General features: G+C 32.8%; 1 pseudogene; it reads left to right on the top strand.

The window, feature by feature from the left end:
• Positions 1-223: 223 nt before the first annotated feature.
• On the top strand, positions 224-27,798 carry LOC125344178 (annotated as a pseudogene).

The following is a 27,798-nucleotide window of genomic DNA, read 5'->3' as shown; positions in this document are numbered from 1 at the left end:
AACTGCAGGATGGGAGGGGGAGTTCGTGCTAATGAAAGTGCATCATCTGTTAGCTTATACGTTGTCATCTGCCACTAATGTCCTATAATGTAATTTTTATCCATAAAGAATAATTTACAAGTCCAGAAATATGTAAAAAAAACTTTTGCAAAATGAAGTTTAAAAACAGATATATGTTATTTTTATTTACAGGATTCTTTTCTGCTACAGAACAACTCCCCTGGTACAACACAAAAGACCACTCTTTATTTTCATTGAAAGGTAAGGAACATATTTAGCCCATTTTTCTGAATCACAATAATTGCCCATTGTATTTGATTATAAATTCACATGCTATATTGCCTTTTAGAGATTTAACTGGTTATTTTGCTACTTTCATAGAAAGAAGAAGAAAATTCATGGAGGTGATTTGGTTTTCTAATGTAGAAAAATAACCCGACCACATTCACTATAAAAATCTAGTCATCAAGTATGAATAGTATATCAAAATCTAAAAATTAATGTATTAATAGTTTATAATGTATTAAGATTAACTTTATACTGCTTTGATTATGCAATGTATGCTTTGTCATTTGACCAAATTCTGTTGAAAGTCAGAATGCACTTTCCTAATTTTTAATGGATTTCCTTTTATTATCTTTAATCATAAAAGTATATAAAAACTGTAAAGATAACACTTCAATATAGCATACGCAGTTATAATAAAAACATACAAAGTTAATAAGTAAAGGACAAACATTGTTCACAGTTTGGTACATTTTCTACCGGAAAGTTCCTTGTGTATATACACATGATTTCTTAGGTAAAACTTATTAAAGTGTATGTGTTTATATTATATATAGTATTTTTAAATTGATAATTTATAAATTCATCATTACTATTTTAATGGAAAATGATCAGTTTTAAATGATTAGTTTCAAATGATTAGTTTTAAACAGATACATATTCTTTGAATATGATTGCTTTAATTTATTTAATCATATTCCACAGTATGTCCCTCTTTATACATATAATCTTCTCCTGTCCTAAGTAAAGTTTTCACTTGATAATAGATCATGGACTTCAGAACATTGGTATAGGATAAATTCCTGTGTATGAGAGCACTGTAGTCCTGTAATTTCTGTATTGTTTTCCCATCTCCATAAACTTTATCACAATTTACAAAACACAAGAGATCATTTAATTAGTCATTAAATTAATATATATTTGGCCTGTCATGTATTTGGCACAGCAGTAGCTGAAGAAAGAACAGTGGTAAATAAAACTTGCTAGATGCATATCCATTCCACAATTTTAATCAAAACATATTCTAAATAAAGCCAATGGAATAAGACCATAATTATTATTGTATGACATTTTAGTTTCGTATAAGGTGACAGAAATATGTTAAATAAATGTTTTATAATTTATAGTAATTTATAGTATTTTATTACATTTTTAGTTTCTTTGTATCATTAGAAATTAGCATTTTTGCGTTATCCATGAGTTATGTACCTAAATTTGTTTGTCTTCTGGTGCTATACATAGGACCCAGAGCCCTGCACATGATAGGCAATACTGATATCCTTAATATTATACTTTTTAAAATTTTATTTTTATTAGCTAGATAATTATTTGAAAACTATTGCTTTGGTAACTTTTATATATATTGAAATGTCTCTTCTTTTTGTCTTAACTGAGTTTTTTCTGATCTACTGGCTGTATTTCTCTGCAAATAACTAATGAAGTAGGTTTTTTTTGTTTGTTTGTGGGTGGGGAAGGTTGTTTGGCTTAATTTGTCTTTCTATTTTTCCTCTCTCTCTCTCTCTCTCTCCCCCTATCTCTCTTTCTATCTCTCTCTCTTGCTCTCACTCACTTGATTTCTTGCTTTCTTTCTTTCTGAAAGAATCTTGCTATATAGGTGAGGCTGGCATCAAACTCCCTGTATAACACAAGTTAACTTAAAAAACGAAGCAGTTTTAAAAGAAATTTTCATTTCCTAAACATGATTGCAGGTGGCTCATGCCTATAATCCTAGCTACTCAGGAGGGTTAGATGTAAGGATCAAGGTTCAAAACTAGCCCTGTTAGGAAACTCCATGAGGGTATTAACTCCAAAAAGCCAGAAATATAGATATATAGATATGGCTCAAGTTGTAGAATGCATATATATATATATATATGTACGATAACATGTATATGTAAAGAGAGATATATATGCTGATTGAAAACTCTCAAATGGTATATAAATATAAGGGAGTAATTGAAAGCAACTCAAGTAACACTAATTACTTTTCATAGTTTTTAAAGCTTTTCATCAGCATGTATTAGTAGTACAAGTAAAATTTCATCATGATACCTCCACATTTGTATGAAATGTGTCCTGGATTATATTAAAATAAAGAGGACATAAGGCAACTCAATAAAAGAAGAGGGTTATGGGCAGGGCAGCAATGGAGGAGGTTAGTCTGAATTGTAAAATGTGCAGATATGATATATCATAGTGAAATCCATTTGTGCAAATAATATACACTGAAATGGGGGAAGATGAAGAGCAGAAAAGTAAAATAGCCTCTGATATGAGAAGAGTGTGAATATCAGCAAGAGGAGAGTTGCCTAATGCAGAGAGTAAATTAGAGTAAATATGGTTGAAATGTTTATAAACATGTAAGCATAGAAATATAAAACCTGTTGAAATTGTTTTAATGAGGTAGGAAGAGGGATAAGAGAGAGTGATGGACAGCAAGATGTAAGAAATGAAACCCTAACACACCACTGGTGAGAATCTAAGTTAGTGAACAACTATGGAAATTAGTATAGTATTTATGATCTGGCCATACTACTCCTGGTCATATAGCTCATGGAATCCAAATAAACATAAAATAAATATATGCATTCTCATATATATTGCATCTCTGTTCATAATAGACAAGCTCTGGAATAAACTTTGGTAACCAACAACCAATGAATGATAGAAAACTATATGGATAATATATTTATGTATATATATATATATAAAATTTTCAACAAAATATAACTCAGCCACAAAAAATGGATTGATGTTATTTACAAGAGAGTGGATAGAAGCAGAAACTGTTCAGTTGAATGAAATAAGCGTAGCTCACAAAGCCAGTAATAATGTTTGGGTTCATTTTCAGATTCTAGACCTGAAACACTACACTACACACACACACACACACACACACACACACACACACACACACACACACACACAGAGAATTACTTGATTGTAACTGTGGGACTGTTTGTTAGCACATAAGGGAGAAGGGAGAGGGAACATATAGGAAAAAATGAAGAATATATTTATTCATATTTTAATGCAATATCTACCAATTTCTCAATATGATGTTTTAAAATTTCTTAACTTAGCAGGAAGACTGAATTTTTATATGCTTATTTTCTGTTTGAAATTGTCTATTTATAACTGTAGCCCAATGAGTTAAGGGAAAAAAAGTAGTCACTGGTGAGATCCAAAAGGTAAAGTAACTTTGGTTTTAAGGAAGTTGGGACTCCCTAAACAGAAAATACTCCTGTGCAAGGCCTGATGCACTGGTTCAAGCCTGTAATCCTTAGGAGCCAGAGATTTTGGATTTTTCTTTTTGAGATGAGCACAGACAAAATAGTTCATGAAGCTCTATATTTAAAACTGGTATGCACCTGTCATGTGATTTGGGGAAGAATACGTAGGAGGAACATAGCCAAGGCTACAGCACAAGTGAGACCCTAACTGAAGCTCAATCAGTGAATAAATGGTTGGAGGCTCAAGTGATAGTTTGTTGATAGCTCAATACTCAGTTCAACCACAATAGAAAAAGAGGAGAGAAAGGAGAGGAAGGAAAGGGGATGGAGGGAGTGGGGGAGGGGAGGAGAGACAGAGACACAGAGAGTAAATAAGTCTTCTACTCTGACTCATTTACAGTTTTCATTCTGAAATTATTTCCTTGGATTTAAAAAATTCTTTTCGAGAGTTAGTTTTTAATCACACACTGATAATGAGACTGTATCTAGAATACAAATAGAAAAATTTCATTCTCAAGGACTTTTCTGCCCTGGCTGGTTTTAAAGCATGATCTTCAGATCTCAGTCGCCTGAATTGCTAGGATTACAGACATAAGCCACTGGCACCTGACTTATAATTTTCTTTTATGTATTATTTCATTTAATTTCTCCATAAAGATAATTTTAATAATCTATATCATGTTTTAATATGCATATAAATAAATTATATTTCATTACTTTGTATTTTAGAAGGACTAAAAGTTTGTGCTTTTATGTGAGGTGTTGCTTAAGAGAGTCTGTTAGTATACTCAAGACAGCATTGCTTTTTGACATCTGTTTATATGTCTCATGATTCAAATACATATATACACAATCCTTACTACCACCCATCCCAATACACAAACACACATACAAATAAACAAAAAGAATAGCAGTGTTGTCTATTACTGTAGATACATAATATTCTAAGCATTAAAATTCATTTACTTTTGAAAATTTTTGGCAGGATTAATCCAGATTTTATACAAATATACCAACTAATTCATTTAAAAACAATTTTATTGAAGTATAATATGCATAGTAAATGTACCTAAGAAGTAAAGTTTTTATTAATTTTGACAAATATTTTTACCTATGAAAGCATCACCACAATTCAGATAATGAACATATTTATCATATCAAAATCTCCCCGGTCACTTTGAATAGCAAACTTGGACCCTGGTAATCACTCATTAGTTCTCTTTTTTTACATCTTAAGGAACATTTTCTACAATTTTATGTAAATGTAATCATGGAGTATTTCTCACTTTGGCCTGCCTTCTTTATGATTAATTTATGTTATTGTATGTATACAGATGTTTTTTTATTCCTATTTGTTGCTGAGTAATCATCCTTTAGAAATACTATCATTTGTTGATGGGCCACTTGTGAGTTGTTGTTTTTTTGAGAGATTTAGGATACTGTGAAAAAAAGTTGCAACCATACTTTGTGTAGAAGTCTTTGTATGGGCATATGTTCTATTTCTTTGAGCAAAATGCCTACAAGTAGAATGGCTAAGTCAAATAGTGGGTGGGTGGATTTATTTTTTTTATTGTCAAAGTGAAATACAGAGAGGTTACAGTTTCATATGTAAGGGAATGAGTACATTTCTAATCCAAATTGTGACCTCCTCCCTCATTTCCCCCCTCCCTCTTCCCTATTTCAGTCTCCCTGTATCATGAGTTGTACAGTTGGTTTACACCATATAGTTTTGTAAGTATTGCTGTTGCATTGGTTTCTCTTTATCCTTTGTCTCTGGATTTTGTTATTCCCTTTCCCTTCCCTTGTTCTAATACAAGTATATACAATATCCAGGGTATTAAATCAGTTACAGTGACATCAGGGGTAAAACCACTTGATAAAAAAGATAAAAAAGATAAAAAAGAAAAAAGGGTAAGGGGTCGCATGACATGTTGACAATAACTTCAACAATGACATACCTCTTCTTTGAATAACTTGAAGTTCATTTCACTTAGCATCACCTTATGTGTTAATTCTGGAATAGCTCTTGAGCTATTGTGATCTTCTGCTGGGACTATCCTAGATGTGTTCTAATTATTCCCTACAAGGGAAACCATAGAGTCCATGTTTCTTTGTGTATGGCTCACTTCACTTAGTATTATTTTTTTCCAAGTCCCTCCATTTCCTTACACATGGGGCATTGTCATTCTTTCTGATGTGAGCATAGAATTCCTTGTGTATATGTACCACATTTTCTTGATCCACTCATCTACTGCGGGGCATCTGGGTTAGTTCCACATTTTAGCAATGATAAATTGTGCTGTGTTGAACATAATTGTGAGTGTGTATATGTATATATAGATAGATGTATGTGTATATATAATGAATTATGTGAATATGTGTGGATCTATGTGTTGAATCATCATTCTGTTTTATCCTCTACACATTTTAGTCAGTTAAATGGTAGGTATATATTTATTTGCTGTATTTGGAAGTACGTAAACAACCAAATGGAATAATAGATTTTCATTATACTTGGGATAGTCATAGCAACTGAATCTTGATCATGGATTTTTCACTTTTACTCCCACTTTTACTACCTAGAAAACAAATTAAAACAAGAGCCAAAAAAGTTCTATTTGGTGGATTTGCCATAGTAAAGCTCCCTACATCACAGCTACAATAATAGCATTTAACATTATTTAGGAGTACAAATAAATTCCTGTAATCACATCTATTAGAGAGATCTTTGTTAGAATGGAAACACAGTGTATTATTAAACTGAAAATGAACTGCAGTTGAATAAATACTAGCAATAGCATATTAATTTTTATAATTCTACATTATTATATTCAGTGTAAAAATACTTTGTTTCATACTCATTCCTTTGATCAGAACCCATGTAAATGGACAGATACATTGTTTTAAAGATTTCTTTGTGAGTCCATGCTCAGATAGCTCACACCTGTAACCTGAGCTACTCAGGAGGCTGAAATATGAGTATCATAGTTCAAAGACAGCCCTAGTGGGAAAGTCCATGAAACTCTTACATGCAGTTAACTAAAAAAGGACATCTGTGGCTTAAGTGGTAGTACACTAGCAAAAAATGTCCAGTGACAGAATTCAGGCCCTGAGTTCAAGACATAGGACTGTCAGGCACACATGAAAAGCTGTGTTTGTAAATAATATTTCTCCCCCTAAATCTTCAACTGCATTGAGTTTAAAAGGGAAGTTAGGATTAAAGCAATCTAACACAAGCAAAATTATTTAATAAATAAATATTGATAAGACAAGTATTTAAGTTTTTGATAAGGAAAATTGTATATGTTTATAGCATATAACTTGGTATTCACATATGTCTAAACATGTATACGTTTCCATATACATGTATAAACATACATACCCATATGCATGTATCATACGTATACCTGCATTTATTTATAAATGCATATGCACACATGCATATATTCTTATATATGTATACACATACACACTATATATCTCTATTTGTGTGCTTGAATCTACACATCTATATGTCTAAATACATATGCAAATAAACACATATCACTTACATATCAAGTTTTATTTTTACCATACCCATTAGCTTATTTTATCTGAGGGGGAGCACATCTAACTTTTTGGCAGTTTTCAAGTATACAACGAATGGCTATTAATTGTAGTCACCATAAATTTATTCTTCCTGTCCAACTGCAATAAGTTCTCTTAAATTCTTTTGCACTTCATCCTATCATGTCCCCTACTTAACTATTATTGAGTTTGACTCACATTCCACATATAGGCGAAATCATCTATTTTCCTGTTCTTGGCTTACTTCACTTGATATTCTCATTCCAGTTATCTCAAATGACAAGGTTATGTTTATTTTTTAAAGCTAAATAATATTCAACTGCAAATAAACATATGTATGTATGTATTTATTTTTATATTCTCTATTTTCTCATAGGAATTTATGGGCAGGAATTGATTTCCATAAACTGTGTATTATGAATAATGATATAAAGAAGATGGAAGTATTTTATTTCTTCAAAATACTAATTAAAAATATCTGTACCATATACACAATGCAATTTTATGCCTCTATCAGAAAGCATGACATTGCCCCATTCATAAGGAAATGGAAGGACTTGGAAAAATTTATATTAAGTGAAGTGAGACAGACAGACCCAAAGAAACATGGACTCTGTTATTTCCCTCATAGGGAATAATCAGTACAGGTTTAGGCTAGTCACAACAGGATCCCAAGAGCCTAATAGCTAAGCCCTTATGAACACATAAGATGATGCTAAGTGAAATGAACTCCATGTTATGGAAATGACTGTTATATCACTGTTGTAATTACTTTCAACATGCCATGTGAAACCATAGCTCTTTTTTTTTGTTGATGATCTTCTTGTATCCCCTTCCTGTGGTTGTCCCTGTCCTATCACCATATCTCATCTGAGTACCCTAGATACTGTATATAATGATATTAGAACTAGGGAAGGGAAAGGGAATATCAAAATCGAGAGACAAAGGATAAAAAGACAACTGACTCCAAAAGCAATACTTACAAAAGCATTTGGTGTAAACCAATTGAACAACTCATGGTGAAAGAGGGAAGGGGGGAAGGAGAAAATGAGGGAGGAGGTAACAAATTGTACAAAAAATGTACTCCCTGCCTTACATATGAAACTGTAACTCCTCTGTACATCACTCTGACAATAAATAAATACCTGTACCAATTTACACTCCCAGCAACATTATAAAAGGTTTAAATCTTATTTGCTTACTAATACTTATATTTCTTTTTTTATGATAGTCATGCTAGAAGTGTGATATAATAAATCATTGTTTTTAATTTACTTTGCTTTTATGGTAAATAGTGTATCACATTTTATATATCTGATAACTAGTTGAATGTCCTCTTTTGAGACGTGTCCATTTATAATCTTTGCCCACTTAATAATCTAATTATTATTTTTTAAATATTGGCTCCTTTAGTTTATTTATTTATTTATTTATTTATTTATTTATTTATTTTTACCAGTCTTGGGCTTGGACTCGGGGTCTGAGCACTGTGCCTGGATTCTTTTTGCTCAATGCTAGCACTCTGCCTCTTGTGCCACAGCTGTACTTCTGGCTTTTTCTGATTATGTGATGCTAAGTAATTGAACCCAGGGCTTTGTGCATGCTAGGCAAGCACTACACCACTAAGCCACATTCCCAGCCCCAGTTTATGTTTTTTATATACTAACCCATTAGGAGATCCATGTATTCTCCATAGCTTTAGTGCTTACCATATAGTAGTCATTCACTGAAAAGCTCAGAACAATAGTTCTTCTCTGATATTTCATGATATTCATGCAAACAGAATAAATACAAGCACTTTTTAAAATTGGAGCATAGACAATGTTGACAGAAGTTCATCTAATAGAGTTTTACTGAGCCTTTAAGAAATCTTAAGTAATTTATCTTCTGATGTCAACTCTTTTAAAATTATTTATTGTAAAGGTGATGAATAGGGGGGTTACAGTTTCATAAATAATGTAATGAGAACATTTTTGGACACTTATCCCTCAATCATTTTCTCTCACATCCTCCATCCACTTTCCCCCAAGTTGTAAAGTTCATTTCCAACCTAGTGTCTAGTGAGGATCTTTGTTGCACTAATCCATCCTTTGTCTTGCTATTTCTGTGACTCCCTTTTCTTTTAGCAGCTCAGATAAACTTACACATGAAAAATGGTTACAGAAAACAAAAAAAAAACAAAACACACACTCTCTCTCTCACACACACACACTCAACAAACAAGACAGACAAAGAAATAAAAATGAAACAACTTACTTAATTGTAACTCCCCTGCTCATCACCTTATCAATAAAGATAAAATTTAAAAAAAACATGAGATAACTGTACTCAGTACATTATAGAAACCTTTGTTTCCAATTTTTGGAGTTCATTTCAGCATACTTCATTATATATGGACATATGCACCTAGCAATGGGTTATTGTGATCCTCTACTGAGAATGAAATGAGGGAAACCATGCAACCTACATTTCTTTGGGTCTAGCTTACTTAGTCAAGGTTTTCCAGGTCTTTATATTTCCTTATGAATGGGGAAATGTGATTCGGTCTGTTGGAAGCATAGAATTCCACGGTGTATTTATACCAAATTTTATTGATTCATTCTTCTACTGAAGGACTTCTGGGTTGGTTCCATAGTGTAGCTATGGTAAATAATGACACAATAAACATTGTTGTGCTGGGAGATTTCTTATGGCATTGTTTGTGACCGTGCAGATACCATAAAAATATCACAGGAAGGAAGGAATAGGGGAAACATTAGGGTTCCTTGGCACATCTTGAAACACAACAAATTTTTAAAAAGTTATATAAGTGGGATTGCATTAAACTGCAGAGTTTCTGCATGGAAAAGGACATAGCTAGCAAGATAAATAGAAAGCCCTCAGATTGGGAGATATTCACTAGCCCTATAACAAACAAGGGCATCATATCTAAAATATTCTTAAAGCTCAAAAAATTAAATACCTTCAAAACAAATCCTCAAAGAGACATCCACCTCATTAAAAAGTAAATTGAAAAGAGAGATAACTTTAGAGTTTTGTGAAAGGTAGAAATTAAAAACAAGTCTATGTGGATGGAGAACATGATCCTTGTTGACAATTAGGAAGATTTTAACAATCGTCATGACTAAAAAAAGGAAATTTCTTGAAAAATAGTAAGGTAAAAATAGCTTAGCCTCTTGGAAGTAACCTTATATTTGACATTGTGAAATATTGATGTATAATATTTATGAAGCCTTTTGAGATAAAATCTTAGAAGAAAGTCGAAAAAGTCAGTTGCTTGCTAGATAATGCTAACACCTGGAGACCTGCTTGATTGTACATGTTTTCATGTTTGAATGATAAGGGAAACTTTTAATAACTAGATAAGCACCCACATGGCCATAGTATGTATGTGTGGAAACATAATACTAGTTGCATACTTCTCCAAGTAAATCTCACAGAATTTTCTGGGGGAAAAAAGAAATCTAATAATAACAGATGCTGGTACGATATGACCAAAAAGGAGTGCTACTACACTCTTGGTGGGAATGAAAACTTGTGCAACCACTCTGGAAAGTACTATGAAGTTTCCGCCAAAGACTAAACATAGAGCTCCCCTATGACCCAGAAATCCCATTCCTGGCATGAGAGAAGTTTTAAAGTGTTTACATAACATGTTCAAACCCCAAAACTGTCAAAACATAGCACATGTTGTTCAAAAGCATGACACTATATACTAAGGAAGACTTTCACAAGAATACTCAAGAAGCTTTTGACTATACTGTAGTGCCAGTCTGAAGAATTTACATGAAAATTCAAATAATATTTACTTTATAAATTTCAAGTTTGGTTGTATTTTATTTATTTGTTTTTTATTTTTAACTTTATTTTTATTGTCAAGGTGATGTACAGAGGGGATATAGTTACATATGTAAGGCAGGGAGTATATTTCTTTTCAAACTTGTTACCTCCTCCCTCATTTTTATCCCACCGTCTCTCCTCCCCAATTCATACCCCCCAGGTTGTACAGTTAGTTTACATTATAGTGTCTTGTAAGCATTGCTGTTGCACTGATTCAACTTTTACCTTTGTCTCACCATTTTGATGTTCTCCTTCCCTTCCCTATTTCAGACAAACATATATACAATATCCAGGGTAGCAATATCAAATACAGTGGTAACAGGGGCTAAATCATGTGGAAGATAAACAAAAAAAGAAATAATTTCAAATAGCATGTTAAAAATAACAATGATAAACTGCTTGTGATCACAATCGTTTAATAGCTATATGCATATTATCACATAAGTTGATGCTAAGCTAAATGAACTCCATTATGTATTTTATCTAATTTTACCAAAAAAGGAAACTTTCAAACATTTTATAGTGAGCAATATTCCTTCACATTTTTCTTTAATAACTATTTCTAAAATTTGAAATTTATTTGAGGATAGTGAAACTAAATGATTTTTTCTGTCAATATTCAATTGAAATACCCACATATAATTAATTCATTGCAATCAGTATTTTTTAAAGAAAAAATCTAGTTTTATGATAATTCAGATATTTCTACTGATGAGAACAAGTACATATCCCACAACTCTTAAGAAATAGTGATCATTTTAAAGTTATTTTAACTTGAAAGTTTCTTAGTTCTCTTAGACATTGGGCCCTTTATTTCACTTTCATTTCACCTGTTTTTCCTCTTTGAAATGGGGTTAATGATGATGCATATAATGAAGATTTGGTATTCATCACTGGTTTTCATATTATTTGTGAATACTGTGTGTAAAGACATCTTTCTTGTAATCACAAGTCACTGCCCGCATTTCTCCCAGTATAGGTTTTTACTTCAATTTGGGTAACAGTAGAGAAATACACAAATAGACAAATATTTTTCAACTTAATTTTCATGAAGGTGGACAGCTCATGAATAATGCAACTTCTTTGTATTAATGATAATCTTTAGTCTTGATAGCTCCAAGGGCAAGTATACATTCATCTTGTTTGAAATTACCAGCCTACAGAATGCCTTTTCTTCGAGTAAAAAATATATTTTAAGTAAAGCATCAAACCAGATTTTGTTGCAACATTTTACACCATACACAGCCTCCTTCCTTCATGAAGAGATTTAAAGCTTCCTTGTAGTCTTACATAACCCAATATTTATCTAAATTTCAAACTCATTGCTTCTGATGTGTATGTTTCTTCACATTTTATTAGCACATATAAAGTCAACAGGGTGTAGAAGTTACATTATGATATTTTCATACATTCATGTTATATATTTAGATCATATTCACTCTTCAATTAATCTTTATCTGCTCATGTATGCTTTTCTTCCGTTATAATATGAAATGTATAAAATGTATAGAAGTTTTTCAAACTAACTATATCATAAAAAAAACAAATTAGCCTTTGTTGCCTTTCTTCTTGATATGTATATCCATGATTTTTCACTTTGAATATATTGAATCAACTTAGAGCACTGTGTTGTGATATAATTTAAAATGCTCAACTCACATTGTCTTTTATTGTATTGCTCATATCATGGGCCTCATTGGATCAACTATGTGAAAATCACAGTTGCATGACACAACATTAAGCTTCCCAACATGAAGAGGGAGTCTAGTGGACTCTACTCTCTGGCTGGTCTGGCACTGTGATCCTCCTCATTTCTGCCTTCCATTTAGCTTAGGATGACAGATGCTCACCCTGTGACAAGCTATTGTTTGTGAAGGAGTCTTGTGAACTTTTATTCCTAGGCTGGCCTTAAACTACAGTCTTTCTGCATTCAATTAGGATTATAAATGTGAGCACTTGCACCCAGATTTTCACCAAGTTCATAATTGTTTCATATATACTTTACTCTGATAGTACTTAGGTTTTGGAATCTGAGACTTGTGCTTGCTACACAAGTACTCTACAACATAAGTACTTTTAAAATCTTCTTTTCATTATGATATGTTTCAGATAGAGTCTTATTTTTTTTTGCATGAGTTGACCTCAGACCACTATCTTCCTTACCTTTTCACATAACTAAGACTACAGAAATGTGCCAACATACCCTTTCAAAACAAGTTTTTGCTCAAAAATTAGTTTTTGAAACATGTAACTAGTTGAAAAAATGCACAAAACCAGAGCTGGAGGATATATCTGCCCCACTTAGAGCATAAATAATATATATAATGTACAAAAATGTACATAATAGAATAGAATATCAATTGAAAAGGACATGTTGCAAAGGGTAGCTTTACTGTGCTCTCATCTATAGAACAAGAAATTTATACAATCTAACATTTTGTTTCCATATAGATAATAAAATTTCTAACAACATATGCAAAACCTGTAATTTTGTATTTACTATTCTGAAACATTTTCTGTTTTGTTTTCATTTGTTTTGTAATAGTGGGGTTTGTCATCAGGACTTCCTGCTTTCTAGGAATGCACTTTAATATTTCAGTGATGTCTTCAGTACTTTTTGCTTTTAATATTGATTGAAAAAGGTCTCACCATTTCTTTCTGGCTGATGTGGACTGTGATCCTCCTATTTACCTTTCCTATGTAGCTGGGAAGACAGATGAATACCAGTATAACTATTATGTACATAGTCTAACTAGAGTAAAATTACTTTGATTTGAATTATTTCTTTTCAATTTACAATACAGATCCTTTTTCTTATTGATTTGATCTGCTATTGTGCATAAAAAAATCATTTTGCTGGAAGAGATTTTTGTTTCCTGGTAAATGAACATCACTACTGAAAAAACCATTCTTCTGCAAAGTTTACCTTTACCTTTTTGGAGAAATTAAGGCCCAATCCTAAAAAAATCTTTATCTCGATTTTGTTAAATCCCCCTTTCCTGTGATTTTGTGGTGATCTAAAGACATTTTATACATGATCATAAAATCACCAGGCAAATCACACTTTTTTTCTAATTTAGCTGCAAATGATGTATGCTTGCTTATGTTACAATATGCTTAGTAAGAGATTCTATGTAATTCAGTAAGGCTCATGCTTACTGAACCAGAATTCTTACAAAATAATAAATAAAGCTATTAATAGGACACACATTGCAGAAAGGGAGCTATGACGAGTAATTGAATATTCTAATAACTGTTCAGTTCTGTAATTTCCAACTGTCATTTCACTATTCATGCATCTGTCATCTCCATCCAGATTATTTACCCCCTCTTCTTCCCTTACCTTTTTAACTTAAGCTCTCTTGCTTCCCTTCCTCCTACATAATGCTTTGAAATTCATCTTTCTAAAATGCCATTTACATTATGCCATATCTATCTTTCTTGAAAATCTACAGTGACAATTCAGCGAGTTACAGCAATTCAGGAATCATAGGGAAAAGAACTCTAGTTTACATAGTAAGAGGTTAACCTTGGCCAAGCCACACAGCCCCTAGGAAATAATTTTATACAACTCATTTTCCAGAGTCAAATATACCTGTGATTTTCCACTTGATACCTGTGTGCCCTTGGAAATTGTTGTAACACTTCCAGTTTCTTTATCAACAAAATATGGTAAGGAGCATTTAGCGGTATTAATTAGGACTTCTTGGTTGCTTGCAACGCACACACACACAAATCAGATTCTGAATAATTTACACAAAATTTAACCCCTTGGAAAATCATCAGGGTTTCTTCATATCTCTAGAAATAATAATATAGCTTGAATAGTCCAATCACAATGTCAAAACATACAAGCTGGAGCTTTAGTTGTTTTCAAGCTAATTATTTGCTACTTGGTTAAGAGAAAATTAAGGCCTCTGGTGATATTCCCACTGGAATTTTGTGTAAAAAGAAGGCAAGTGCCAAGAGACAGAGAAAATGAATGTCTAGTGCTTCAGAACACAGCAGATGCACACTGTACCTATGAAACACCATTTATGTTAGTGGTCGGCAAATGGTCATTTTCACGAGATCTCCATTAGGAATTTCTAGCCATTGTCTTGAGGGTCTCAGGGCTTTTATTTAGCTTGACTTTCTTCCAAACCAGCTATATATGTCTGCCCTTCTCACTAAATATATTTTCATTACAAAAATGCATTTAATATCTCTTTTAAGACTCATTTTAATTCTCCCTTTTTCTGATACTTGACTCACTAAAGTTTTTGTCTTCCTTTTCTCGTGATCATATATCGCTTCTTGATATCATTTTGAATCCTAGTCTTGTATCCTTTAACCATTTTCCATATAAATGATAAGCTTTTTGAGTAGAGAAGATCACATATAATTTGTTCTTTATTTCCTTGACAACATTTTCAGTTTTAAGCATGCAATGAGTGCTCATTATCTTAAGATATTGAATATATGAAAGTGAATAATTAAAATCAACACTTATTTAATGACCCATTGCTATGTACTCAGCAATGAAGTCATTGCTTGCTTTAACGACACAGAAAAATCCCACACCAACTTAAAAGTTCTCTTAGGAGTTGTTCACAATTAAATATAGGATATAAAACAAACAAAATATGATGTACCCAAGGAGCAATTATATAAATATGCAGTTATTGACATGTTAAAATTTTATAATTCAGTGATAACATAAAAGATATAAAACAGGACTTAATTAAATATATGTGCTATACAAATAAATTGTATTCCCTTTTCCAACATAAAATATTAAAACTGGAACATAATTAAATGGTACCAGAGAACAAAGGGTTAGGAAATATTTTGAAAAAGAATGTTAAAAGTTTTCATTTTGTGCAATAAGGAACAGCAATTTTTAAAAATGTTTATAAATTTTTTAGCAACAAGAGTCCAATGAAATAAAAAATAAATTCAAAACACACAAAATAACATTAATCACCTATTAGCAGTGACCAGTATTTAGTATGATGATATTAATATAGTATTCTGTCACAGAGTAGGTTACAAACAAAAGAGATTTTTCAGATATTATAAATCTCAGCCCTTTTTCAGACCCATGATTTGCAAATATTTTCTCCAAATCTATAGCTTGAGTTTAGTTTTCTATCTACCTATTTTTGTATTTATGGTAGTACTAACATTTGAACTCAGTGCTTCATATTTCCTGGGCTAATACAAAGATGTGATGTTAAAATTAATAGTATGGTATCTTGACTTTAGCTACTGTGGAGTAGTCTCCCTAAAACTCTTATTACTAAAACATTGACAGAATGGTAGTGTATTTATGGAAATAAAATATATATCCTTATGAAATTATGAAAGATCATGTAGGTGATATCCATTCATTTGTATGCAATAGAAAGAACTAGATGTGAGTAAATAACTGTTTCTATTCTCTTCTGCATTTTTTCCTTTCATTTTTCTTTCTTATTTCTTTCCTTCTTGTTTGATTATTTGATGCTACTTTGGTTCAAACTCAGAACTTTGCATTTAGCTTGGAGTCTATCAATTTAGTAATGCTTCGGATAGTATTTTGGAGGAAGAATTTGGCGGGCTTCTCTGACCAGCCTGGTATCCAAAATAATATGAATTTTAGCATCTTGATTACCTAGGATTGTAGAAAAGTGCCAACTACACCTTCTTACCAATTTTTGATTAAAAAATTTTCCCCATGGTCATGGTTTTAGGATTTTATACTGCAATCATCTGTGCAAAACTTTCCAGTATGTGGGTGGTAGAGGGGTGCTAGAAAAGGAGAAATGAGAGAGAGAGAGAGAGAGAGAGAGAGAGAGAGAGAGAGAGAGAGAGAGAGAGAGAGAGAGAGAGAGAGAGAGAGAGAGAAAGACTAAGAATCCAGGCCCTGGAACTCAAATATTCTGGCTAAAGTTCCATACTAATGTACATCTCTGACGCAGAAAAATTTAAATTTCTACATTCCTAAGTCATATCATAACTCTGATACACTTGACTTAAGAAGGAGAAAAGGAATCAGCATTTTTTTAAAAAAAGACTTTAAGATTTTAATCCTGAGATTAGTGAACAATACCTTGAGCAGCAGTATTCTAGAGAGACTATGACCCTTAAAGACTGCTTGGCAAAATTTCTTGAGTTTTCATTAAGTTTTGCCTGATGGGTTAAATACCATAGCCAGTTTCAATGCTTCTGATTGGCCGGAAGTATTCATTCAATTCAAAAATGACCATTAAGAATATAGGACGCATCTTTGCTAGGACAACTGGCCAAAGGTAAGGGAAGATGTTTTGGTCTGCTATATTCATCCTGTCGACTGTGGTCTTGGAGATAAAGAGCAGAATAAAATCTTCTCTAGGGACCTAGCGGACCCAGTGGAAGAAGAAATTAGCTGATCGCTGATATCAAGGATTAGCCCCTGAGACCTCCCCCTGTCCTCTTTTCCATCTCCCACTCCTAGGGGCTGCGGAATGGTTCTTTGCCTGGGTCTTCCCAGTAAGACAAGCCGGGAATTAAAGGGCCCCTATTCCCAAAATAAATAACAGAGAAAAAAATCTGGGGATAGTTCAAGTGGTTGTAAGCCAGCTCAGCGAGCACAATTCAATCCAAAGTAACACAAACAAAGTTTTCTAGCTCCTGAAGCAACATATTGAATATGTTCAGAGAATAGTTCAGAAGATGTAGGAGCAGAAAATAAAAGTGTGAATTGGCTACGAGTGGTTGTTTGTGGTTAGAACTAGAATGAGGAAGATCCATAAGGTTTCCAATTATTATATACATTTTTATTTTCCAGATTTAACATGTCTAATGATCACTTTCAAAACATAAATTCAATGTTCTCTCTAGATTCGAAAATCTTCATTTTTAGTGACCATCTCAGATGATTCGTGCAATTGGCTGGTCTACATTATTTGAAAACCTTTTTTTAAAAAAATACCAGTTTTGGTTTCAGGTCTCAGGATGCCTATGCTTTTGCACTATTAACGTACTAAAAACTGGGAACATAGGGCTGAGATCAATCACTTTGACACTTCAGACCCATGTCTATTACTTTTTGGTTTAGTTTTTGACACTGAGTTCCCCTACTTTGACGTCAAACTCCCAATCTGCCCCAGTAACTAGGATGCCAGTCCTATGCCACTACACCCACCTTATTAAGAACTAATATCTGATATATAATAACTATTGCTTTTATAGTATTAAATAAGATTGATAGATGTTTAAAATATAGATTAGTTCCCTTGAATATGCCACAAACAAACTCATTGGATGTTAGCTAAGTAATCTTATTTAAGCATTCTGCTCTCCAAATTAAAAATAGAAAATCTTATTTAGAAAATTTAATTTCTTTGTGTCTTCATTCGTATTTGTTTATATATTTTGTCTGACATGAGGTTATATTTTTGTTAAAGTATATGAAAAAAATCATCATATGCAAACAATATAATTAAAAAATTAACTCTGCAGATCCTTAGGGGACCCACCACATTTTGAATTCTTTTTTTTTAGAATATTACCCATTGATACTGGAAATGTGTATATGTTGATTAGTCTATGTTGCACATCAAAATATAGGTAAAGCGATATAGAAATATAAAATAAGCATGTAGGTGTTGGAAGAGACTTCTTCAGAGGAACTGGGTTTCAGTATATTTATTTCATACATTGGTAATGGATTGTATTTCAAACATCAATTTAAACAATATATTAAATGAGGAATTACATATTTAATTCCAAACACAAATGTAACTCAATCTGAGATTCTGTGTCTACTTCAGAGTTATGGTTGTATACATAGGTATTTCTGATTGGCTAACACTTAAAGGGTACAACTGCATCCTCCATTAAATTTTGCCTGATTGGTTATATATCATAACCAGTTTCAAAGCTGCTGCTTGGCCAGAAGTATTCATTCAAGTCACAAATGACCGTTAAGGATGTATAACGCAGCTTTGCTAGGGAAACAGGCCATAGTTAAGTAACACAAAATCAATAAGGAACAGATACGGAGAAAATCAATACATAAGTGAGAGCAGGCATCAGTACCAGGTAGCTATTTTAGTAGATAATTTTCCCTATGTTAAACAAAATAGAGAATAAGTTACTTTTATGTATTCCTAATTATTTTGGGGGGAGGTGTTGTATGTACTACAGTTTGAACTCTCACCCTTTCCTCATTAGGCAAGTCTTCTACTATGATTTTTACAAAGTTATCTTCATTTTTTTCCCATGGAATTAATTTTCAGGAGAAATCCTGAAAATTAATTCAGGAGAGAAGCTCATTATTTCACAGAAGCTCACACTTCTGTATTTGCTTTTATTTTCTCATTGTATTTAATTTGTTTTTCCATCTACCTACTATGTATCACCCACGTTGTTTTCTGTAAAAATTGTTTTGATTCATTCTGCTGTCATTGTAAAGAAACTCAAGTTTTAAAAATTTACCTCTGAAATTTAGACCCTATTTAGTCTTGTTTTTTCTCTTTCTTTATTAACACTAGTGTCTACCTCTCAGTAGGTGCTCAGTATCTGTTGAATGCTTCTCATACATTTAGATGATATATGTTTGCCTTCACATCAAACCTCAACATAGTTTCCGATTTTAAATTGTATTATGGTTGAATTAAATTTATAAAATAATGACTTATATTTAACTAGAATATAAAACCAAATTCAACCTGAAAAGTAAGCTGTCTGTCTTCTGTTGGTATGACATAAACATTTCTATGTTTTATTTTTGTTTGGTTTCTTTACATTGTAATTTTTTATTTTTATTTTTTGGTACTGGATATCAAACCCAGGATATTGCACTTGCTAGGAAAGTGCTTTGCCATTGAGCTACATTCCAGCACTTTATTTTCTTAAGGTTTCAAACTATATTTCCTTGGTGATAATTTTTGTGCTGACACATCCTTGTAGTAATTGTACCAAATAAATTAGAAAGTTTTGATAAGGCGCCTTGTCAAAACACTTGCAGAATTGCCTGAAAATCTGTACACTCATATTGGGGGTTATTGAGTACTTAGAGGTTAAAATTAGCTTTTTCCATAGATGAAGTGAAGTGTCTGTAGGTATTGAGTTTTGAGTATTCAAATAAACGCCTTGGGATCTTCAGACTATTAATTCAGACAAGTGAGTGGACAGATTAGTTCAGTTTTAGTCAAATACTAAAAAAAGATTAAGAAAGGAGGTGCAACTGTCTTGTTCATAACCAATCCTAGGTACTCAAGAGGCTGAGATATAAGGATCTAGGCTCATAGCTGTTGCAATCAGACAAATAAGTTAGAATCTAATCTTCAGTTAACCAGCAAAAAGACAGAATTGGAAGCAAAGCTTGATTGTTAGAGGACCAGCCACAAGCCAAAAAAGCTAAGTGAGAGTTCAAGATTCAGTAATGGCAAACATATACAGACACACAGACTTACACAAGATTCAGAAGAACCTATATGAAAGTACTTCAATTACCACTGTGTATATATAATAATGTCAACTACATGACAACTGCTGTTGGTAACGCCTATATAACATGGAATAGAACATAAAGATGGCAAATTCTGAGATTCCAAATATTTTTAAAGCCAGTGATACACAACATCAGAGCTTAACTTTAAGTCCTGGGGCTTAGACTCAGGGCCTGAGGACTCACCTTGGTTTCCTTTTGCTCAAAGCTAACACTCTATCACTTTTGCCATGGTGCCACTTTCAGCCTTTCCTGTTTATGTGGTACTGAGGAATCGAACCCAGAGGTTCATGCATGCAAGGCAAGCACATTACCAGTAAGCCACATTCCCAGCTCAAATATGTTCCTTATTGTAAAAATTGTTGCCAGGCACATGACAATTCCTAAACACACATTGACTAGTTTAGAATCCCATCTCTTCTGTCATCACTCAACTGATATTTATGATTTCTATATCTGAAAATTTTAGGTAGAGTTGACAGATTATATAAACATGAACACTTGTTTTTAAGTTGTCCCAGTTTATATAAATTGATCCCATCATTCAATTTAAATGTTTTTTTATTGTCAAGATAATATACAGAGGGGTTGTTAGAAATTTAAACATTATTACCAGGCTCTTTTCTGTCCTTTCAAGGAAGCATTTGTCTAATGAGGTGAAAATAAGATATAGGAATAAAGTTAAAAATAATAATAATGTTTACCTTAAAGCCTCCAGCTAGAATTATCAGCCATTTTCATTATTTATATTAATAGTAAATAAAGCAGGCTGCCTGAGGGCCAATCTTTGTTTTAGCCCTTCCTAGCTATGGAAGCTTGAACAAGTTATATAATCTTTCTGAGACTGAATATTCTCATCAGTCAAACAGAGGCAATAACAGTACCTAGTTTGTGAAGTTGTTGAGAACCCAATGAATACTACCTGTTCATCTTGATTAGTGCATAGTTGCAGTCATTATTATATGATTACTGATAAGGTCACTTATTTTTATTTATATACATACTTTTTATACTTTTCAAACCATGTCCAAAGAATATTTCATTTGAATTTTGGAGGACAGGATGGAACTGTAGACGTGATTGACTGTGGATTAATTCTCTTTTCAAAAATATTAACTGGGACACACAGGCTATATTTTTTGATTGACAGCATTCAGCAAGTAAATGGGGCAACTAAGCTTTCATCTTTTATAATAAAATTTAATGATGTGTTGTTGCTTTGAAAAATTAATGTAGCCTTTGTAGTGAATTTTCTTACTATGTTTTCTAACTTTTCAAGCACTAGAATATCTCTGTACAACTCCTTGAGCAATCTTCTAATGAACTTCATTTAGTATCTAACAAATCCCATTTAGTAATCATCCTAGAATTTGGAAACTTGCTTTGGCTGCACCTGAGGATTAGTATTGAGTGATCATTTTGCATGTTTTTTAAAAACAGATCAATGAACTGTCAACTCTTGTGGTACCAACATAGTGAAGTAATATTCACACAAACTTGTGCAGTTTGTGATGCTTCTCAGCATTTTCTGTAGCTATCTATAATGTAATTATTGAAATAAGTATATAATCTGAGCTTTTAACTTTTCAGGAAATGAGCATATTTACAATAAAAGGAAATATGAGACTCACATAAATATACCTTCAATAAATAACTGGTGCTTGTAATTATTTTAGAGCCAATATACCCATGGTACATGCCACAATTTCCATTTTGAACATTTACTAAAAAAATTCAAGTGAGTGTTATTGAGAGCAACTATTATTAAGGCATTGGTACATATAAAACACATACAAGACGAGCACTTTACCACTAGGCCATACCAAAATCGAGAGACACAGGGTAAAAAAAGACAAACAACTACAAAAGCAATACTTACAAACTGTTTGATGAAAATGAACTGAACAACTGAACAACTCATGGCGGGGAGGGGGAAGGGAAAGAGGAAGGGAAAGGGAATGAGGGATGAGGTAACAGTACAGTACAAGAAATGTATCCAATGCCTAATGTATGAAACTGTAACCTCTCTGCAATTCAGTTTGATAATAAAAAATATATATAAAAACACATACAAAATTATTAACAACTACAAATAAATAGATGTGTTTTTCGCTGTTTTCTTAGAAAAGATAGAGCTCTCCTAGTATTTTGCCTCCCATGTTTTGTGTCTTATCTTTTATGAGTTGTTGAAATAGATGACAAGTGTGCCTTGGTACAACCAGATCCTAGGGAAAAGATGACACATTTTGGAATACAAAGCACTTTGGGTCCAGAAGGTTTTGACTCAAGAGTTATTCATAGCCCTGTACTGAAGGACATTTCACTTTAACACTAAAATCTAGATAAAATTATAAGGAATAAACAAAAGGTACAATTTTATCTAACATTGGAAGCTAAAATGATATTCTATTTATATGATGGCCAATTAGTGAAACTGATTTCTAGACTTATACTACTGAACAAAGCACAACAATTTTGTGATTTGAAGGATTTTGTCAAGGATTTCTATAAAATTCATGCTACAGTACACTTGCTAACAGGAACATAGACACTAGGCAGAGGATAAAAGATAGACTTTATGTCTTTGAGGTATATTTTTATAGGGGTAGTTGTGCTACAGAGAAGGAAAGAATTAGAATTTAGTTACCTTTATGCAAGATGAGCCTTTGAATAGATGGACTGGAATGTTTCAAAGTTCTAGGACATTTTAGTTACATCCTCTACATCTGTATTTTATTCCATCCAAAAATATTCTTAAGAAATATCTACTGTCAATATAATTGTTTTTTGACAAAAGCTTAATTGAATTTTGTACTTGATCAAATACTGGTTTTCTAGTTTTCTGCAAAGGATTTTCTTAAAAGTTGACAATGAGTCTATTGGTACTATTTCTTTATTTGTTCCTACTTGGCTAAAAAATGCTAAAGGACAAAATTAAATTTAGTTCTTTTCAATGTCTTTGTTCATTCTTGGCCTATATTCTGTTTTGCTTTGCAGACAATTGTATACATTTTCAGAAATGTAATTAGGAGAGGTCCAACCTTCCTAATTAGGAAATAGTCATAACATGGGCTCTTGATTTCATCCATGTCACAAAGACATAGCAGTTTGATCGACAATGCTCATGATATTATCTCTATATATTCATACCAGGTGCTGGATACTTATTTCATAAGTAATTAAATTTTAACAATCTAAAATATATTGCTATATTAAAATAAATGCAAAGGTGATATTTCTTTACAACAAGCACAGTGCTACAATTTGTGTTTTGGCCCCTCCCACAGCTATTTTTTTTGTTTATCACTTGCATTTGCAACATTTTGTTGCATATACAAGGTTTCTAGTACTATTCTTAAGATGACACAAACTGATCTGTTCTCATTTGAAAATTCTGCAGAGGAAAGAAAGTGGAAGCAACATTTTAAATTCTGTACCTTCCCCTAGAATGATAAATGGTCTGTGACACAGTTCTGCTGGAGGGAATTCATGTTAGGAGAATTGTTTCAACACTGTACTGTTTTCTAGATTGTTGATCTGAACCAATGTTAGAGCAGAATTTTTTTGTACAGAAAAATCACGCTAATAATTAAAGTAGGATGTACTCATGCTGGAGTTTTATTGTGTAGAAAATATGGCAAATGATACATTCTTACTAGAGTTAATAATGCTAGAAAAATACAAAGTGTCTTTGAATTTCTCCATAAGCCCACTTTGTCTATTATTTCTTCTGAGAGCTATCCTGTATCATCTATTGTGAAATGGCAAAAAATGGTGTTGTAAAGATATTTTTATTATAAGTATACTTAGAATATATGATTTCATAGTTTAGTCTACTCTTTGCTATCTTAAATCCTTTAAGTAGCTTTCCAAAAGGCATTTATTTCAGTAGCAGAAGCTAATGTGAAGAAACAACATAGTGTTTTTTAGTGGGTTACTCATCAGTGGTTCAGCCCTTTTGCAGAAGAATTGGGTGTTTAAACTAAGTCTTAGTGAGAATGCCAACTATCCTGAAAAAAAATTTCAACTTACATGTATGTGTCTATGTTAACTCATCAACAATTATACATCTCACTGAAAATGTTGTCAAAGAAACTGTACAATGGTTATCTATAAAAGCAGTAGCTTGAGTGATATTCTTTGTAGAAACTACACTGTGAAGCATTAAAGTAAGTTTTAAAAAATTTTGTATGCTTTTGTCAGTTGTGGGGCTTGAACTCAGGGTCTGGGTGCTGTCCCTGAGCCTCACTGTTATCAAGGCTAGCACTCTACCACTTGGAGACACAGCACTACTTCCAATTTTTTTTAAGTTTTTATTATAAAACTGATGTACAGAGAGGTTACTTCCAATTTTCTGATGGTTAAATAGAGATAAGAATCTCATGGACATTCTTTACCTAGATGGTTTCAAGCCACAGTCCTCAGATCTCAGCCTCCGAAGTAGCTAGGATTACAGACTTGAGCCACCAGTGTCTGGCTTAAAGTATGTTTTTTTAAAGATTATATTCCTATTGATTTTATATGATTATACACGTGGACAAGTGGCATAATCACTTTTTTCTTTATTATTATTTTTTTATTGTCAAAGTGAAGTACAAAGAGGTTACAGTTTCATATGTAAGGGAGTGAGTACATTTCTAATCCAAATTGTTACCTCCTCCCTCACCCCCCTTCCCATTTCCCTCTCCCCTCATAGGTTTACAGTTGGTTTACACTGTATATTTTGTAAGTATTGCTGTTGCATTGTTTTCTCTTTTTATTCTTTGTCTCTCGATTTTGGTATTCCCTTTCCCTTCCCTTGTTCTAATACATGTATATACAATATCCAGGGTATTAAAATCAGTTACAGTAATAGCAGGAGTAAAACTACAGGAAGAGAATAGGAAAAAAGAAAGGTACAGTTTCACAAGGCATGTTGACAATAACTACAACAGTGATATACCACTTGTTTCCATAACTTGTACTTCATTTCATTTAGCATCATCTTATGTACTCATACAGGCATAGTTCTTGAACTATCGTGACCTGCTAGGACTATCCAAGAGATGTACTAATTATTCCCTATTTAGGGAAACCATAGAGTCCATGTTTCTTTGTGTTTGGCCACTTCACTTAGTATGATTTTTTCCAAGTCCTTCCATTTCCTTACGAATAGGGCAGTGTCATTCTTTCTGATAGGGGCATAGAATCCCATTGTGTATATGTATCACATTTTCTTGATCCACTCATCTGCTGAAGGACATCTGGCTTGGTTCCATATTTTAGCAATGACAAATTGTACTCTGATGAGCATAGTTGTGCTGGTGGCTTTAGTGTGGTTTTGCTTGTAATCTTTTGGGCAGGTGCCCAAAAGTGGAGCTGCTGGGTTGTAGGGGAGTTCTATGTTCAGCCTTCTGAGGAACTTCCATACTGCTTTCCCAAGTTGTTGAACAAGTTTGCACTCCCACCACCAGTGCATTAATCACTTTTATGAAAGATAAATTGTAAGGAACTAATTTATTACATAATACAATCAGCATTAGGCTTTCCCTTTTGCATCCTAACACCCTATAAGGTATTCTTCTGTTCAGAATACTCATTCTATTCTGGTCCTTTTATTATTCCATCTTGTTTTACTGTTTTATCTAGCTAATTGTAACTTATCCATCACATCTTTAAATTATATATGCATATCTTATCTTTAACTTCCTGGAATTAAATAGCTCATTTCACCTCTCCTCACATCTTGCACTTTTCTTTCTCCATTCACAATTGTATCTTCATATCTTTTATATTTGTGAAATGGCAAAATATCAGGGCTATCAGTTCAAATGTTAACATAAGAAGGCAGTATGGAATAATTATATATGTGTGGAATTTGGGATGCAGTAGCTTTGATCTAAGTCCTGGTCCTACCATTTGTTAATCTTGTTATTTTCTGTATGTTATTCTCAAATTCTCTGGACCTTAGTATCACCATCTGTGAAATAGAGACAATTTGAATTAACATCATAGATTGTAAAGTACTAAAAACTCTTTATGCTAACAAAAACTTAGTAACTACTAATGACTAATAGTACAGATAAAAGATAGTAAAGGCCTGAAGTAAGTGGATAACGATATAATGGATAATTGTCAGTGAACATGAAACCTATCACAGATGTTTAAAAGGTAGAGGTTAGTAATGTTTTACATGTGAGAAAAAGATTTTTTAAGGATAATTTCCAAATATCTATCAGACTTGGGTGGATTTTGTTCTACATTCCAAATGTGTAAAAGTCTTGCTATGTATAGATTTCTTTCTGTACATTATGTGAGACAGGGATGAGATAAGAAAATATATCTGTCACACAATATAAAAGGAAATAGATTAGTTAATAATCAAAATACCTGTCAGAATCTTACATTAATCATATAAAATCTTTTGCATTTATTTTATGTGTATATACCCAATGTCTTTAATATGCCAAAAATCTTACACACATAGAAACACTTTTTTCCTGCCAATTTGCAAGATTTTTGAAACTTATACTACATAAGCATTGAACAATAAAACTTAAGTTTTTATTTTGTCTTACATTGAAAGTGTTCTGTAATCTTTCTCTATGCTTCTCTCATAGAATGGAGTGTGCTGGTGTTCCAGCAAAGTATTGATATTTGCTCTCATGTGCAACTAGGAGTCAGCTCTGAGAACCATCCGGCATCATGGGGAAGCAGGATAACCGGGTGGCCTACATGAACCCTATAGCGATGGCCAGATGGAGGGGCACAACTCAGTCTTCAGGCCCAACAATTCAAGACTGTTTGAACAGACCAAGGCCAACTTGGGAAGAAGTGAAGAAACAGTTAGAAAATAAAAGGAAAGGCTCCAAGGCATTAGTTGAATTTGAAGAAAAAATGAATGAAACTTGGAGGAAAGAGCTTGAAAAAAGCAGAGAAAAAATACTAAAAGGAAATGATAGCACATCAAAGAAAGAACAAGAAAAAGAAGTATTGCCGATCTTCACCGACATGTTCTTCCAGTTTTGATACATTGAGAAGTTCCTCTGATTATGAGGAGAAAGAAAAGAAACATGGAAAAAAGAGGAAGAAAAAGAAGAGCCAACTGTACGAATCATCACAAGCTTCTATGTATGACTCAGACTCAGAAAGGAAGCAGTACCTAAAGAAGAAAAGGAAGTCCAAGGACGAAACCAATGAGGAAAAGAGTATGAGAAGCTTCAACAAAAAAAGAAAGAAGGCTTACCTTGAGGATGATTCCTCATCATTAGAGTCTTCAACAGAATCAGATCATGAAGAGATGAAAGCAAAAAAGAAGAGAAGGCATGACGAGGAAGAAAGGGCAATGAAAAAGGCAAAAAGAAAAAGAAGAAAAAGCATAAGAAACATAGCAAGAAGAAGAAAAAGAAGTCTGCTTAAAATTATAAGTCACGGTAA

Source organism: Perognathus longimembris, chromosome 28, assembly GCF_023159225.1.
Source record: "Perognathus longimembris pacificus isolate PPM17 chromosome 28, ASM2315922v1, whole genome shotgun sequence".
NCBI classification, from domain to species: domain Eukaryota; kingdom Metazoa; phylum Chordata; class Mammalia; order Rodentia; family Heteromyidae; genus Perognathus; species Perognathus longimembris.
The sequence above is the reverse complement of the archived record's forward strand: the minus strand, read 5'-3'. Positions and strand labels throughout refer to the sequence as shown.